This window comes from Callospermophilus lateralis, chromosome 11, assembly GCF_048772815.1.
Source record: "Callospermophilus lateralis isolate mCalLat2 chromosome 11, mCalLat2.hap1, whole genome shotgun sequence".
Taxonomy (NCBI): domain Eukaryota; kingdom Metazoa; phylum Chordata; class Mammalia; order Rodentia; family Sciuridae; genus Callospermophilus; species Callospermophilus lateralis.
In genome coordinates, this window is record NC_135315.1 from 96,296,596 (window position 1) to 96,310,100 (window position 13,505).

Here is a 13,505-nt window from a genome sequence, read left to right on the forward strand (position 1 = left end):
TCAGCCCTGATAAAAGTAAGAAACAAATTTTCTCTTATTTGGTTAAGTCCTGATAAGATCAGAAGGGATTGACATGTGGCAAATGCACAAATGTTTGATGCTGAATTTCACAGAAATACTGAACCTCATTTTAGAGGGTCTAGTGATTAGTTTAAGATGAAACTCACATTAAATAATTACATAAAATTATTTTTAGAGTAATGGCAATGTCCAACACAGTACTGATTATATAACAACACTAAAATTCAATCACCTATGTGGTGAATAAATAATTAAATCACTGGATGAATATACTATATAATGGATTGATAATATTCAAATATTTAATAAATATCTAATAGCATATAATCCTTAATTCTAATGAGTCATCAAGCATGCTGGTTCCAGTGAAAGCCTTTAGACTGGCGCAATCCATGTGCACAAGACTTAAATGTATTTTTCTCTCCTGGGTAAGGAATTTTGCTTACATGAAATCCTTAAAGTGTCTGAGACGAATGCAGATTAAATATCACTCATCTTCAGCAAGAGTGGATTTATTATTTTGGATCAAGGTATTTCTCTGGACGTGATGGTCTTACTAACCAGAACAATAAGAGAAAAGATATTCTGACAGTATCAAGTATGAGTATCTCAAAGCAAAAGAAGTACTAATATACTCAAATGCTGTACTTTATAATATAACAAAACCTCACAAAACTCCCCAAGTACAAAACAGACTTTCTTCTGCCTCCCTTACCAGCTGTTTTTCCTAGTTCCTAGATTTCTCCTCAGAGTTGTACCTCCAATATAGAAGGTGGTCAAATTTTGTTGTGTGAATGAACTAAAATTCAAAGGAACATTGCCTTTTTTTTAAAGTCCAGAAAACATTAAAAAAGTAAAAAAGTAAAATTCGAGAGGTAGACTTCTTGGTTATGGTTCAACAACTTAGTCATCTATCATGATAAACACTTAATAACCTTAGAAAAGAATATATAAATTCAATATCTTCTAAAAATGTCAAGTTATATACATTTTATACTGGAGTTATTGTGTATACTCAGAATTTGGATATATTCTTAAAGACTACATCCAGCAATCTCTGAAGCTATTTTTTAACTGAACTGTTAACAATTTTTTTAACTCTTCCTGGGGTATGGTGAAAAATATGAAGAACCTTGGTGAAACCGCTCTGTATTTGTAACATCAGTGATGTTCCATTTAGGTTAGAAATCAGAACTTGAATAATACCCTTGTTTGCTGTTTTGCATGTTTTCATCCATACAAAGTAAAGCTGAGAGTCACATGCTGTATTTCCTTCATCCATCAAAAATGAAGTATGTGCTCTGATCAGCGTGTTGACGACTATATGTATAGCAATGGAGTTTTCCCTCAAGCAGGGGACCACAGAGAGATCAGGTCTATGATGTATGTTGCCTTCTCAAAGGTTTAAATACAAATTATTGGACAATTGTAAAAATCAAAATTAAGAGTTAACAATGAAAAATTTTTTTTTTATTTGTTAAGTTCTTAATCAAGACGTAGGCATAGTCTGTACTAATTTTGTTTTTATTTCTGTTTTTTGGTACCAAGGATGGGACCCAGGGGTGCTTAACCACTGAGCCACATCCTCAGCCCTCTATTGTTGTTATTATTTTTGAGACAGAGTTTTGCTAAATTGCTTAGGCCCTCACTAAGTTTCTGAGGCTGTATTCAAACTCACAATGCTTCTACCTCAGCCTCCTGAGCCACTGGGATTACAGGAGTGTGTCACCATACCCAGCTGTTGAGAGAACATTAATAACCAAGGATGCTAATGCTTCTCATTAAAGACATATCGCAATAAAAACTACACCTTGGGGAAATGGTTATCCTGGTAAAACGTTACTGAGAATATACTGTTATAACCATTTTGGAGTGCTATGTAGCAATTCCTATCAAAATAAAGATGTTGGGGCTGGGGATGTGGCTCAGTTGTAAAGCACTTGCCTAGCATGTGTGAGCCCTTGAGTTTGATCCCCAGCACTGCCAAAAAATAAATAAATAAAAATAAAGATGTTTGCCTTTTGACCTTGCAATCTCATTATTCTGGAACATTTGCCTATAGATATGCACAGAAATTAACTAGGACACTTACAAAAGTAATGCTTCTCATAGGGAGGGGAACAAGACAAATTATTAGAGTTATTTGATGTTTAGGATTACAGAGAAGTGATGGTTTTTAAATTTCCTGTGAATTTTAAAAAACTTATATAGAATCTAGGATGGTGTTCAGTAAGATTAGTGTAATTCTTCAAAGGCTCAGAAACTGTTACAGCACCTTATCCACACAGCATCAATAAATACATCTGATCAAGCCATTCTAGCTCAAATGTAAGCTCTCAACCTATTAAGAATCACCACACAGTAATGGCGGAGGGCAGACATTGTTGTTCAATGTCAAATATCTGATTACTTATCTAGGATCTAATAGCTCAACCTAATCTCCCCCACCCCCTTTAAAAAAAAAGCAGGTATAACAGCACCAAACTCAGATGGATATTTTATGCAATTGTTCTAACATCAGGGAGGAGGTGAATGGCCATCCTCATCTGTACATCCCTGCAAAGTAGTGTACTCCAAGTATTATTATTATTATTATTATTTTGTCTGGAATAAATTATTGTCTTCATTTTGTCGGGTAGCAACAATGCACAAGGTAACATTGTCTGTGATAGTCTTATGTTTCACATTATAAAGTAGAATTATTTTATAATATTTTAATACTAATGCTGAAAATTCCTAATTGAAGTATAGAACAAAATACTAGTCATATTGCAGCAGATAGTAATAGCGCTACCAAAGGACAGAGTTGTTAGTAACTACCTATCTATTTTTTAAAAAAATATACCCACATACACTAGAACATATCACATGCCTACTGTTGTAATTCCAGAACTATCATAGGTTATTTAATTAAAAGCTAAAATTCCTTCCTTTCTCCTCAACTAAAAACATGTATTGTTCTGGGTGTATTTCTGAGGTATATGCAACCATTGACTAATGGGATTTACATTTTAAAAAAGAAAATGCATAACTTGCTTTGCAAATTGACTTTTATATTCAAACATTTTGGTTTTCATGAAATATAGATGTCAACTAGTCTACATTTTTGTGACTGTATAATCTCAGAAGTGACAGAGGCCCTGTTTTTACTTAGATCAGGAACTGTCCAATTTTTTTTCTTTCTGTGAGGGACAAAAAAATAAATACTTTCAACTTTAAAGCCCTCTGTTGGAACTATTTAGTTCTGCCATTGAAGCACAAATGTAAACAAATGGCCATGGATGTGTGCCAATAAAACTTTATCTACAAAAAGTAAATGGTGGGCCACATTGTGTGAGGGCCACAGTTTTCTGAGTTTTGCTTTACATTACATTTTATCGTCCAAAACTAGAGCTATAGCTTTCAAAGCCAGATAGTATTTAAATAAATTTTACAATTTTGTGCAAACTCATGCAAATGGGAGATTTTATGCATGACCTTTAATTTTTAAAGGCACACAATTGTCAAATGATGAGTTAACCCACTGTCGTAGGGCAAATGAAAGGCATCTTGGATATAACTGATCCCCATAGGCTGAGGTCTATTAGAGAGTATTATTTTATAAAAAGAGAAATGCCACATTAGTTACTCTTCATTAAGTGAAAAAACAAAAGCTGCTTAGGAAATATTAAAAGCACGTGGAGATTGAGTGAAAAGAGAAATAGATGAGCTATGGCAACAAAAAGAACCATTTCAGTGCGTTTTAGTGATCATTAACCTTTTGCTTTGGGAGGCATTTGAAAACAACACAGAAGTATGTTATTGGGTTTGGCATGAAATCTCTAATGATGCTTGAGAATACATGCTCCAAATGCCAAAGGTCGCTTGTGGAATCACATATTGGCAGATATAATGTTTTTGACATAGTGTTATATAGAAGTGAAAGGGCAGTAAGCTATTACTTCTACATGTAATGCTGACTTGTGGAACTTTTTTGGTATTTAGTCAAGTTAAAACTGAATGTGGTTCAATACTATGCTGCCCTTCTCTTTGCCAGACACCATTAGATAAAACTTTTGATAAAATATCAATGTCGCAGACAGAAATCTTAACAAGTAAGCTTTCTAAAATGTTAAGATTAGTTTAAATCACTACATTAATGACTGTTCAATACTTTGCCAAAATAAACTGGTATGGATGGTTAGTCGAAAATTGGGGACCTACACACAGGGAATTTCAGAAACCAGCACCTCTGGGTTTTACTCATTCTGTGACTGCAAATGTCTAACCTATCTCTATGGAGTGGGATCTTCATTATTAGAAAGATTAGGATAAGCCAGGCACAGTGGCCCACACCTGTAATCTCAGCAGCTCAGGCTGAGGCAGGAGGATCTCCAGTTCAAAGCCAGCCTTAGCATTTAGTGAAGCACTAAGCAACTCAGTGAGACCTTGTCTCTAAATAAAGTGCAAACTAAGGTTGGGGATTGTGGCTCAGTAGTCTAGTGCCCCTGAGTTCAATCCCCAGGAACTCCCCTGCCAAAAAAAAAAAAACAAAAAAACAAAGATTAGGATAAATTTATTGAGCCTTTTTTCCCCCCAAAACAACAACAACAAAAAAAAGTCTGCTAATAAATTAGAAGAACTTGAAAAATCTAGAAAATTCAATAGGATCATGCACCTTTTATATATAACCAGAAAGCACTGGTATGCTGAAAAATACTACCAGTCTTAGAAACACTATACAGTTAAAAACTCATCTGGGTTTCCTAAGGTGCTATGATTTGGAAAATAATTTGATACTGCCTTTTTAAGATAAACTCAATTTAAAAAAATTTAAAAAATTAAATTTATCTGAAGAGAATATGCTAATCACTTGTGGTACAAATAAAAAGACCAAGGACCCAAGGAAAGAAAAAAATTGGGTTATTCTATAGGGAATTTTTTGGAATGATCTAAAATGTGTTGTCCTTTGAGTTTTACTTTGGATGATTAAGCAAAAACAAGAGGAAAACAATTTTAACAGTCACTCTTTATTTCTATCTTCTCATTTCTTCCATCAAATTCTTCAATATAACACTAAACTGAACCCCCATTCTGGAAAGTGACTTCATTCCTGTCCATCACAGTTCCTTCACTTGAGCCCTGCCCAGAACAGGTTCCCCCTGGAACTATCACAAGAAACCCCTGGCAGGTCTCCCCAACTCAATCCATATGCCGACAGGCAGCCAGGAGGATGTTTTTAAAAAGCCAATTAAGTCAGGCACAGTGGCACACACCTATAATCCCAGCAGCTTGGGAGGCTGTGGCAGGAGGATTTCGAGTTCAAAGCTAGCATCAGCAAATTTAGCAAGGCCCTAAGCAACACAGCAAGACCCTGTCTCTACATAAAAACATTTTTTTAAAAAGGCTGGGGGTGTATCTCAATGGTTAAATGCCCTGGGTTCAATCCCTGGTGCCAAAAAAAAAATTCTGCATAAAATGTTATATTGCTTCCTATTTTATTGGGCCATAAAACCCAACTTCCTTCTCACAGTCTTTAAGGCCCTAGACACTCTCTGGATTCTCATCTATTTAATCTGGTCTATTTTCCCCATCCAATCTTTATTCTTGCCTCAAAGCCTTTGTGTTGATAAGTCAGCTTCTGTTTAGAGACTCTCTCTCTCTCTCTCTCTCTCTCTCTCTCTCTCTCTCTCTCTCTCTCTCTCTTTTGGTAATAGGGATTGAACCCAGAAGTGCTTAACCACTAAGCCACTTCTCCACCTCTCTTTTATATTTTATTTAGAGACCAAGTCTTGCTAAGTTACTTAGGGCCTACTAAGTTGCTGAAGCTGGCATTGAACTTGCAATCCTCCTACCTCAGCCTCTCAAGTTGCTAGGTATAAGTCTTTCTTTTCTCCTATTGCCCACACATCCATTTGTTTCTTTCCCTGTCTGGTGTTTTCAATTCATCTTTGGCTCACTGGCCTCCTGCCTCCTACTCCTCACAGAACAGAAGCTCTGTGAGGACACAGCTATAGTTTCCCTGGCTAAGGGCTACATTCTAGCCCCAGCATGAAGAGCCATATAATGGACACAGAAGGCACACTCAAGAGGAATAAGACCATAACATAAATTGCACACACACACAAATACTAGATGTTGCATTACGTCCCATGTCCCCATTAAACATTTCTTTTAAATATACTATTTTTAGTGGGAGAGTACATATAGATGGACAAGGTAAGGAAAATATGGCAATCATCCAAGAGGAAAGGAAAAAAATAACAACTATTATTTATGTTGAGAAAGTCTAGGCGAGTTGAAGAACAGAATGATTTTGTTTACACAACTGATTTCCTGTCCCCAAATTCAATAGAAGCCTGCTCTGAAGCACCCTGCAGCACAAGGTCAAGTCACTGTGAATCACGACTGTTTATTGAACTCCTGTGTATGCACACTGCACTTGGCTTGTGACCTCAGTCCTGCCGTTCATTCTCATAACAACCTTATTGAGTGGCTGTGATGGTTATAGTCTCATTTTTACCTATTAGGGAATCTAGCGTCTTTTATCCCAATAGGCATCAGACACAAGAGCACTTCAGCAAATCGTCTGGGCTGATGAGAGAAGGCATGGCACATTTCACCCCCACTGTGCCTGATCACTTGTGATTCTGAGTTCAGCATCTGTCTTTCACTGGAGGAAAAGAGAAACTCTGCAGTGTTTGGTTAATTAAGAGAATAGACATTTCATGTCTTTTCCCATGATTCATGCATGGATGTCAGTTAGAAGGGAATAGGAATAAGGAGATTACCTCTGATTGAAAGATGGAAGAAAATGATCCGGAACTCCCATTCTCGCATTCATTTTAATAATGCTTTTATTTATTGATTGCCTACCAATTACCAAGCTGCATATAATATGCCAAAAACACAAAGCCCAAAGCAAACAAATGAATTCCCTGCCCTAGAGACACTGGCTGTTATGTGAGTAGACAAGTAAACCAATAATAAACAAGCTCTCGTAACTCCTGTAAGTGATGGTATTTATGAAACTCTTTTCAAGATTCAGACACATACCCAATTTCTAAGAAAATAAAGTAGTCTGAAATAAGCCAGCGTCAGATGCTTTTATAAGCCAGTAGCAAAATGTTAAAGGCACATTTCATTGAAAAAATAAACACTACCCATCTTAGGATATGGATACGTAACAGAAAAGATTTTTTTTTAACTTGGAAATAGGAAAATACATAATACTGTGAAGGAAGAAAATGTATCTTATTAAGGGTTCATTATGTAAACCTCTCACGCTTCCCCAATTCATATCATATTCTTATTTATTTTAGACATGAAGCTTTCATATTAATGCTTTTTTTGTCATCCCAAACCTCACCCATGATTGTCTAGAATCAATTTCTAAGTACCACTGACAGATTGTTCTGAAGTTTGCATTCCCAAAACGTTTACCCTTTTCTAGAAAACTATCTAAACTATCTATGATTTTCAATAATTTTTAAGGATGAAATTAGATTCTAGACTAGACAGCTATCCAATGCCCAGTGTATCTACAGAATATATTTGACAGTCATTTGTCTTGCAAGTTAAGTGATATTTTTATACTGACAATTTTTTTTTTAAATCACAGCTTTATAGTTACATAATAGTAGTTGGGTTCATCCCAACAAAATCATGCCTGTCTGGAATTTGAATTCAGTTCATGGTTCTCCCTCCTGTCCTCTTCCCCTCCCCTGTTTTCTTTACTCTGTTAACTTCCTTTTCCTCCGCTTATTTATATTTAGTTGGCACATTTTACTTATAAACGTGAAGTTTACTTACATATGCACAGAAAATGGTTGTTTAAGAATTCATTCCATGTTGCTTCCCCTTTCCCATTCCTCCACTCTGCCTCTCTGCCTCCTACTAGATTACTGATCTTCCCTGTATCTTAATGCTATCCTGTCCTTCCCCCTCCTTTCCTTCATTTTACTCCAGCTTCCCTATATGAGAGAAAACATTCGACCTTTGAGTTTCTGAGTTTGGTTATTTCACCTAGCCAGGTAGTCTCCATTTCCATCCATTTACAAGCAAATGCCAGAAATTCATTCTTTATGGTAAATGAGAACTCCATTGTGTATCTCGATCACATTTGCTTAATACATTCATCTATTGAACATCAACTGGGTTGATTCCATAATTTAGCTATTGTGAGGTGGCTGTATGGCTCTCGTATACTGATTTTAGGGTTTTGTTTCTTTTTAAATACCAACGAATGGGTATCTGTCATATGGTAGTTCCACCCCGATTTTTTGAGGAATTTCCCTACTTCTTTCCTAGTGGTTATACTAGTTTACAGTCTCACCAACAATGTACAATTGTACATTTTCCTCCACATTCTCCCCAGAATGTGCTATTGTTTGCATTCTTGATCATTGCCATTCTGAATGGAGGTGAAATCTTAGTGTAGTTTGATTTGCATTCCCCTGAGGGCTAGAGATGTTGACTTTTATTTTTTCATAAATTTTATTGGCCATTTGTGTTTAATCTTTGAGAAGTTTGTATTTAGTTCTTTTGCCTATTTATTGACTGGGTTACTTATGTATTTTTTGGTGTTCAGTTTTTTGAGTTCTTTGTATATTCTGGATATTAGTCCCCTGTCAGAGGAGTAGCCAACCCAGATTTTCTCCTGTTCAGAAGGCTCTGTTCACACTCTCAGTCATTCTGTGCAGAAGGTTTTTAGTTTGATGGCATCCCACTTACTGATTCTTGGTTTTATTTCTTGTGCTCTGGGGGTCTTGTTAAGGAAGTGGTGCCTGCATCTATATGTTGGAGTGTTAACCCTATATTTTCTTCCAGCAGTTGCAAGGTTTTGGGTCTAATTCCTCAACTTTGTTCCATTTTGAGTTTTGTGCAGGGTAAGAGATACGGATCTAGTCACATTTTTTTCTACATATAGCTATTCAATTTTTTTCTCAACACCAGTTGATGAGTAGGAGGTCTTTTCTCCCACATATATTTTTGGCACCTTTGTCAAGTATCAGATGGGTGTAGGTTTTGTGTTCTATTTTGTTACATTGGTCTTCATGTCTGTTTTGGTGACCATACCATGCTGCTTTTTTAATTTTTAATTTGATTGATTGATTCATTCATTCATTCAACCACAGGTCTGTAATATAATATCAGACCAGGTACTGCTTCTCTGTACTTGTTAGGATTCCTTTGGCTATTCTGGGTCACTTCTGCATGGACTTAAGGATTTTTTATTTTTTATTTTTCCTAGTTTTGTGAAGAATGTCACTTATTTGGAGGGACTGCAAGGAATCTGCCTAGTGCTTTTGCTGATGAGGCCTTTTCAAGATGTAAATTCTACCTCCCAAGCCCCAGGGCGTCTTCCCACCTGCGAAGGGCTCCGATTTCTGGGAAGGGCTTGGATTTTCGGGCTGAGGAGGGCTCCCGCGGGCCACCCCGGGGGACCCCCTGGGACCCCTGGAGCCTGCTTTCCTGAGCCCCTTCCCCAGAGGCCCCGGGCCGGCCTCAGCCTTGCTCCAGGGAGGTGTCGGCCGCGCTGGCCTCTGGTCCCCTGCCCTCTCGCTGCCTGCCCTATCTCCTCTGCTGGCTCTGGGCCCCTCGCGGGCCCCTGGGCCTCTCTGCTTATTTTTATTTATTTATTATTATTATTTTTAATGTTTTGGTCATAAAAGGGCCCGATACCTTTACTTATTTATTTTTCTCGGGGCTGAGGTGGACGTGCTGGCGAGCGTTCACTGAGCCCTCACCACGAGCCACACCCCGGCCCCTCCGTCGGTGTTTTTTTTGTTGTTGTTGTTTTTGTTTTTTTATTTGTTTGTTTGTTTTACCATTTAGGACGTTTCTGTCAGGTTCCTTGGCTACTCACCTGGCTGAGGTGCAGTTTTCTCCTCAGCCAGCGGCGGCCGCTGAGGAGTCCTAGCCGGCTTCCTCCCGCTGCTCCAGCATCTTTCTTCCTTGGTGGGGGGTGGGGGGTGGCGTGGGGGCTGCGCGCGCATGCGTGCGCTGGTGCGCTGGGGGGTCGAAGCCCAGGCTGGGAGCAAGCTGCGTGCAACCTCGCAGCCCGGGCTACCTCCCAGCCCAGCCCTCAGATTATTTTTTATGATCACACCAACCCAGGCAGGAGCATCTCAGCTCCATTTTATATGCCAGGAAAAGAAACGTAAAGTGATTAAATTTATGTGGAAGCATGAAAAAAAAAAAACACAAAAATGTGAAATAGCCAAAGCTGTTTTGAGCACAAAGAAGGAAACAGGAGGTATCAGAATACCTGACTTCAAAACATAGTCTAAATATGTAATGATCCAAACAGCTGGGGACGGGCACAAACGACACAAAGACGGGAAGCAATGGAATAGCCCAGAAGTCAACCACACATCCACAGAGGGCTGACTTTTGACAAAGCTGCTGAATAGAAGCATTGGACAAAGATCTTCACGGGAAAGAAGGAGTTGCATGCTTGAAGAGCTGGATATGTTTAGCCTGATTTGAACACTACCTAATATATTCACCTGTTACAATTACATACTACCTCATTAATACATTCAATTCATATATATGGCTTTATCTGTTAAAAATATATTTACCTAAAACAGGGTTTTAAAATTACCCTCACTTTTGTTGTTAGGGAGCACCAGTCTCTTGGTAGGTTTTAAAAACAAATTATCTTACCTGTGCATTCAAGTCCAAAACGCTCTAAAATATTTGTATCACGGGAAAGAAATAAGGTAGAAAGAAATTTGGCAACTTACTCTAAGTGCTCCAGGCAGTTGAGTGACAGTTCCAGAACTTACTTGCTGGCTGGCTGATTCCAAAGCCCAGAATCATTTCTCAGACTCTCTTCTATCATAACTTCAACAGGGCACTTTATATATAACATACCAAGAGGAGACTGCAGACCTCAAAGCTCTGCATAACTTCCTTCCTACCAACCCTGTTGCTCAGATCTGGAAAATCTTTGCCTGGCAAGTTCCTGTCTGCGGTGTGTCCCAGGCAGCTTCATGGGAGCATGCTAAGTTCCAGTGTCTATGCTTACCTAGGAGACTCCACCACCTTGAGCAACACCTGTAGCCTGTTACCTGCTTTTAAAGAGCACGGGGGTTGCAAACAGGATTCCTTCTGTGGTACCTAATGAATCTCATGGGTGGACATAGGGGGCTGTGCATTAAAAAAAATTTCTCTTTGACTTCTGCAAAAGGTAAATGTCAGTTGAAAATGAGTGACATATTTTCAGTCACTAGTACATCGGAAAGTAGACTTACCACTCATTCTCCCCTTATCCTTCACTTGAGAAGGTTCAAATCTTGACTCATGCCCATTATTCTCTCCTTGTTGAGATTTACTTTATTACAGTGAATTGAATCTTTCAAAGTATGGAATGAGGCAATTATATTTTTGCACACCAACCCCATTCTTTATGTGTTTTGTAGCATTTTCCCTTACAGAAGAGGAGAATTACAAGGAGAGGCTGGCTTTCTTTTGCACAAAAAGGGCCTAGTCAGAGGTGCACAGAGGCAGCTGTTGAATTGCTGAAGGGGGAGGCTAAAGACATTGGCCTTTCCAGCTTCTATGCCTGGGGGGAGCTTCTCTGTCCCTTGTGGGGGTGGTCCCAGCAGTTTGAGGGAGCCTGTCCCAGGTAAGAACACTAGAATTGCAAGCTCTTCTGAAAAGGGGCCTCTGTGAGGTGCTCTCCAATGGCTTCAGGCGACTAGATCCTTTTCCTCAATCTCATTCCTCTGTGCCAAGACTGTTAATGCTCCCAGGTCATCAGGCTTTCAGGACTAATGTACAGGACTTCTCTGTGGACTAGACCAGCCCTTCCAGGTCTAGCGGCGCTTGTTTAGCTCAGTTATATGTTGGCTCTATTTACTTAAAAGCAGAGGCACTCTTAAAGCACAAGTAAAGCTTTAGTTTCCTATTCATCATTTTTCTGGATCAGTCACATTGCTGGTCTTGTCAGTGGCCACATCGTGAGCTATGGCCATCTGGGAGCTGCCTTGAGGGACGAAGGACAACAGCTGGAGAGGCTGAGTTCTGGGCATGCTCCCACCCCTGTGTTAGAAGCTATGGAAACACCACCTCAGTCTTCCCAAATACCATTACCTTCTTCACTTTTATTACTGAAGGTAGCTCCCCGAGAGGAGCTCCATCATTAGTTCCTAATGATGGAATGGAACGTGCTTTAAGGGAGATACTGCAATGGTTGGTCTTTAAAGACTCATCCAGAACTTAAGCCTTAATAATAATGACAATGATGTTATTAACTTACTAGAGTATGTTCTTGATTACCCATGAGACAATGATGAATCAGCTCAGGTGACAGTCCTACAAGACAGGTCTGTCAATTAGTGCCATTTCAGAGATGAAGATTCTTTCCTTGTAGGGATTCACCTGCTTGCTTATGGTCACACACTTATGGAAGGACATGATTAAGATTCTAACTAGACATCTAGAAACAATTGTTATTAACCACTGGGATCGACTGTCTTCACAAATCTGTTAACTTCCTCAGTACAGATGGTCTGTTTGCCACTGTTTCCAATATGGTATATAATAAGTCTTCTTCTCCAATTGATCAACATTTATAATCTCCAGGGTCAGCAAGGGAGACAAGAAAAAAGTGAAGAAAATAGGAGAGGGTAAGAAGAAATGGTGAGAAATTTACTGGTTTCATTCCACAAGTAGGTACTGAGCCCATGAAGATGAACTTTGTACAAGGAGAGTACTGTACCTCAGACAGAGACCCTAGTGAGTGCATCTTGGTGTCATCCTCCAATGTCGACTTGGGTGGAAAGTCCTTTTTGCCTGGATACTTTGGAAATGCCAATGCAGCGATGACATCGCAATGGGGTTTCCATGAGATGCACTCCTTATTAGCTGGCGTCTGTCACATTCTACTGTATGATGCCAAAGTACATCTGCTAATTTGCCATCCTTATCATTTCCCTGTTTTTCTTTTGAAATTTCCAAGGTAATACCCAATTATACAGTATCTAGTTCTTTTTATTTCCCACTTACTAATGATCAAGGCTCTAAGATAATTTCAACAGGCAGAGAGTGGGAGTAAAGAATGAACACTGACGAATAAGAGAAGCATTCTTCTCTTACAAGTTTAATTCTCTTAACAGTGCATTAATTCTGTGCAAGTTCACAAGGTAATTACTTCCTCCATGTAAGCAAGACATGTTAAATTAGGGCACTGGGTTTACATTTGAACAGCAGAAAAACCTAACAGTTTAAATGAGCGATGTTCCAATCTGTTTACATATTTTCTTTTGAAAGAATGGTACAATTTACTAATTGCTAATTTTGTAATTGCTGTTGTGAGTTGATTTACCTCCAATATTTGCTGAAATGTATCCAAATTACAATGAATAATAACAGGGCAATTTTCAGTTTTTAAAAGGGTAAAATACTTTAGAAAAAAAGAACCCAATTAGGATTCATTTTAATAAAAATGCTGGCATTATAAGAGTACAAAATGGCAGGGGGGATTTAAAATTTAA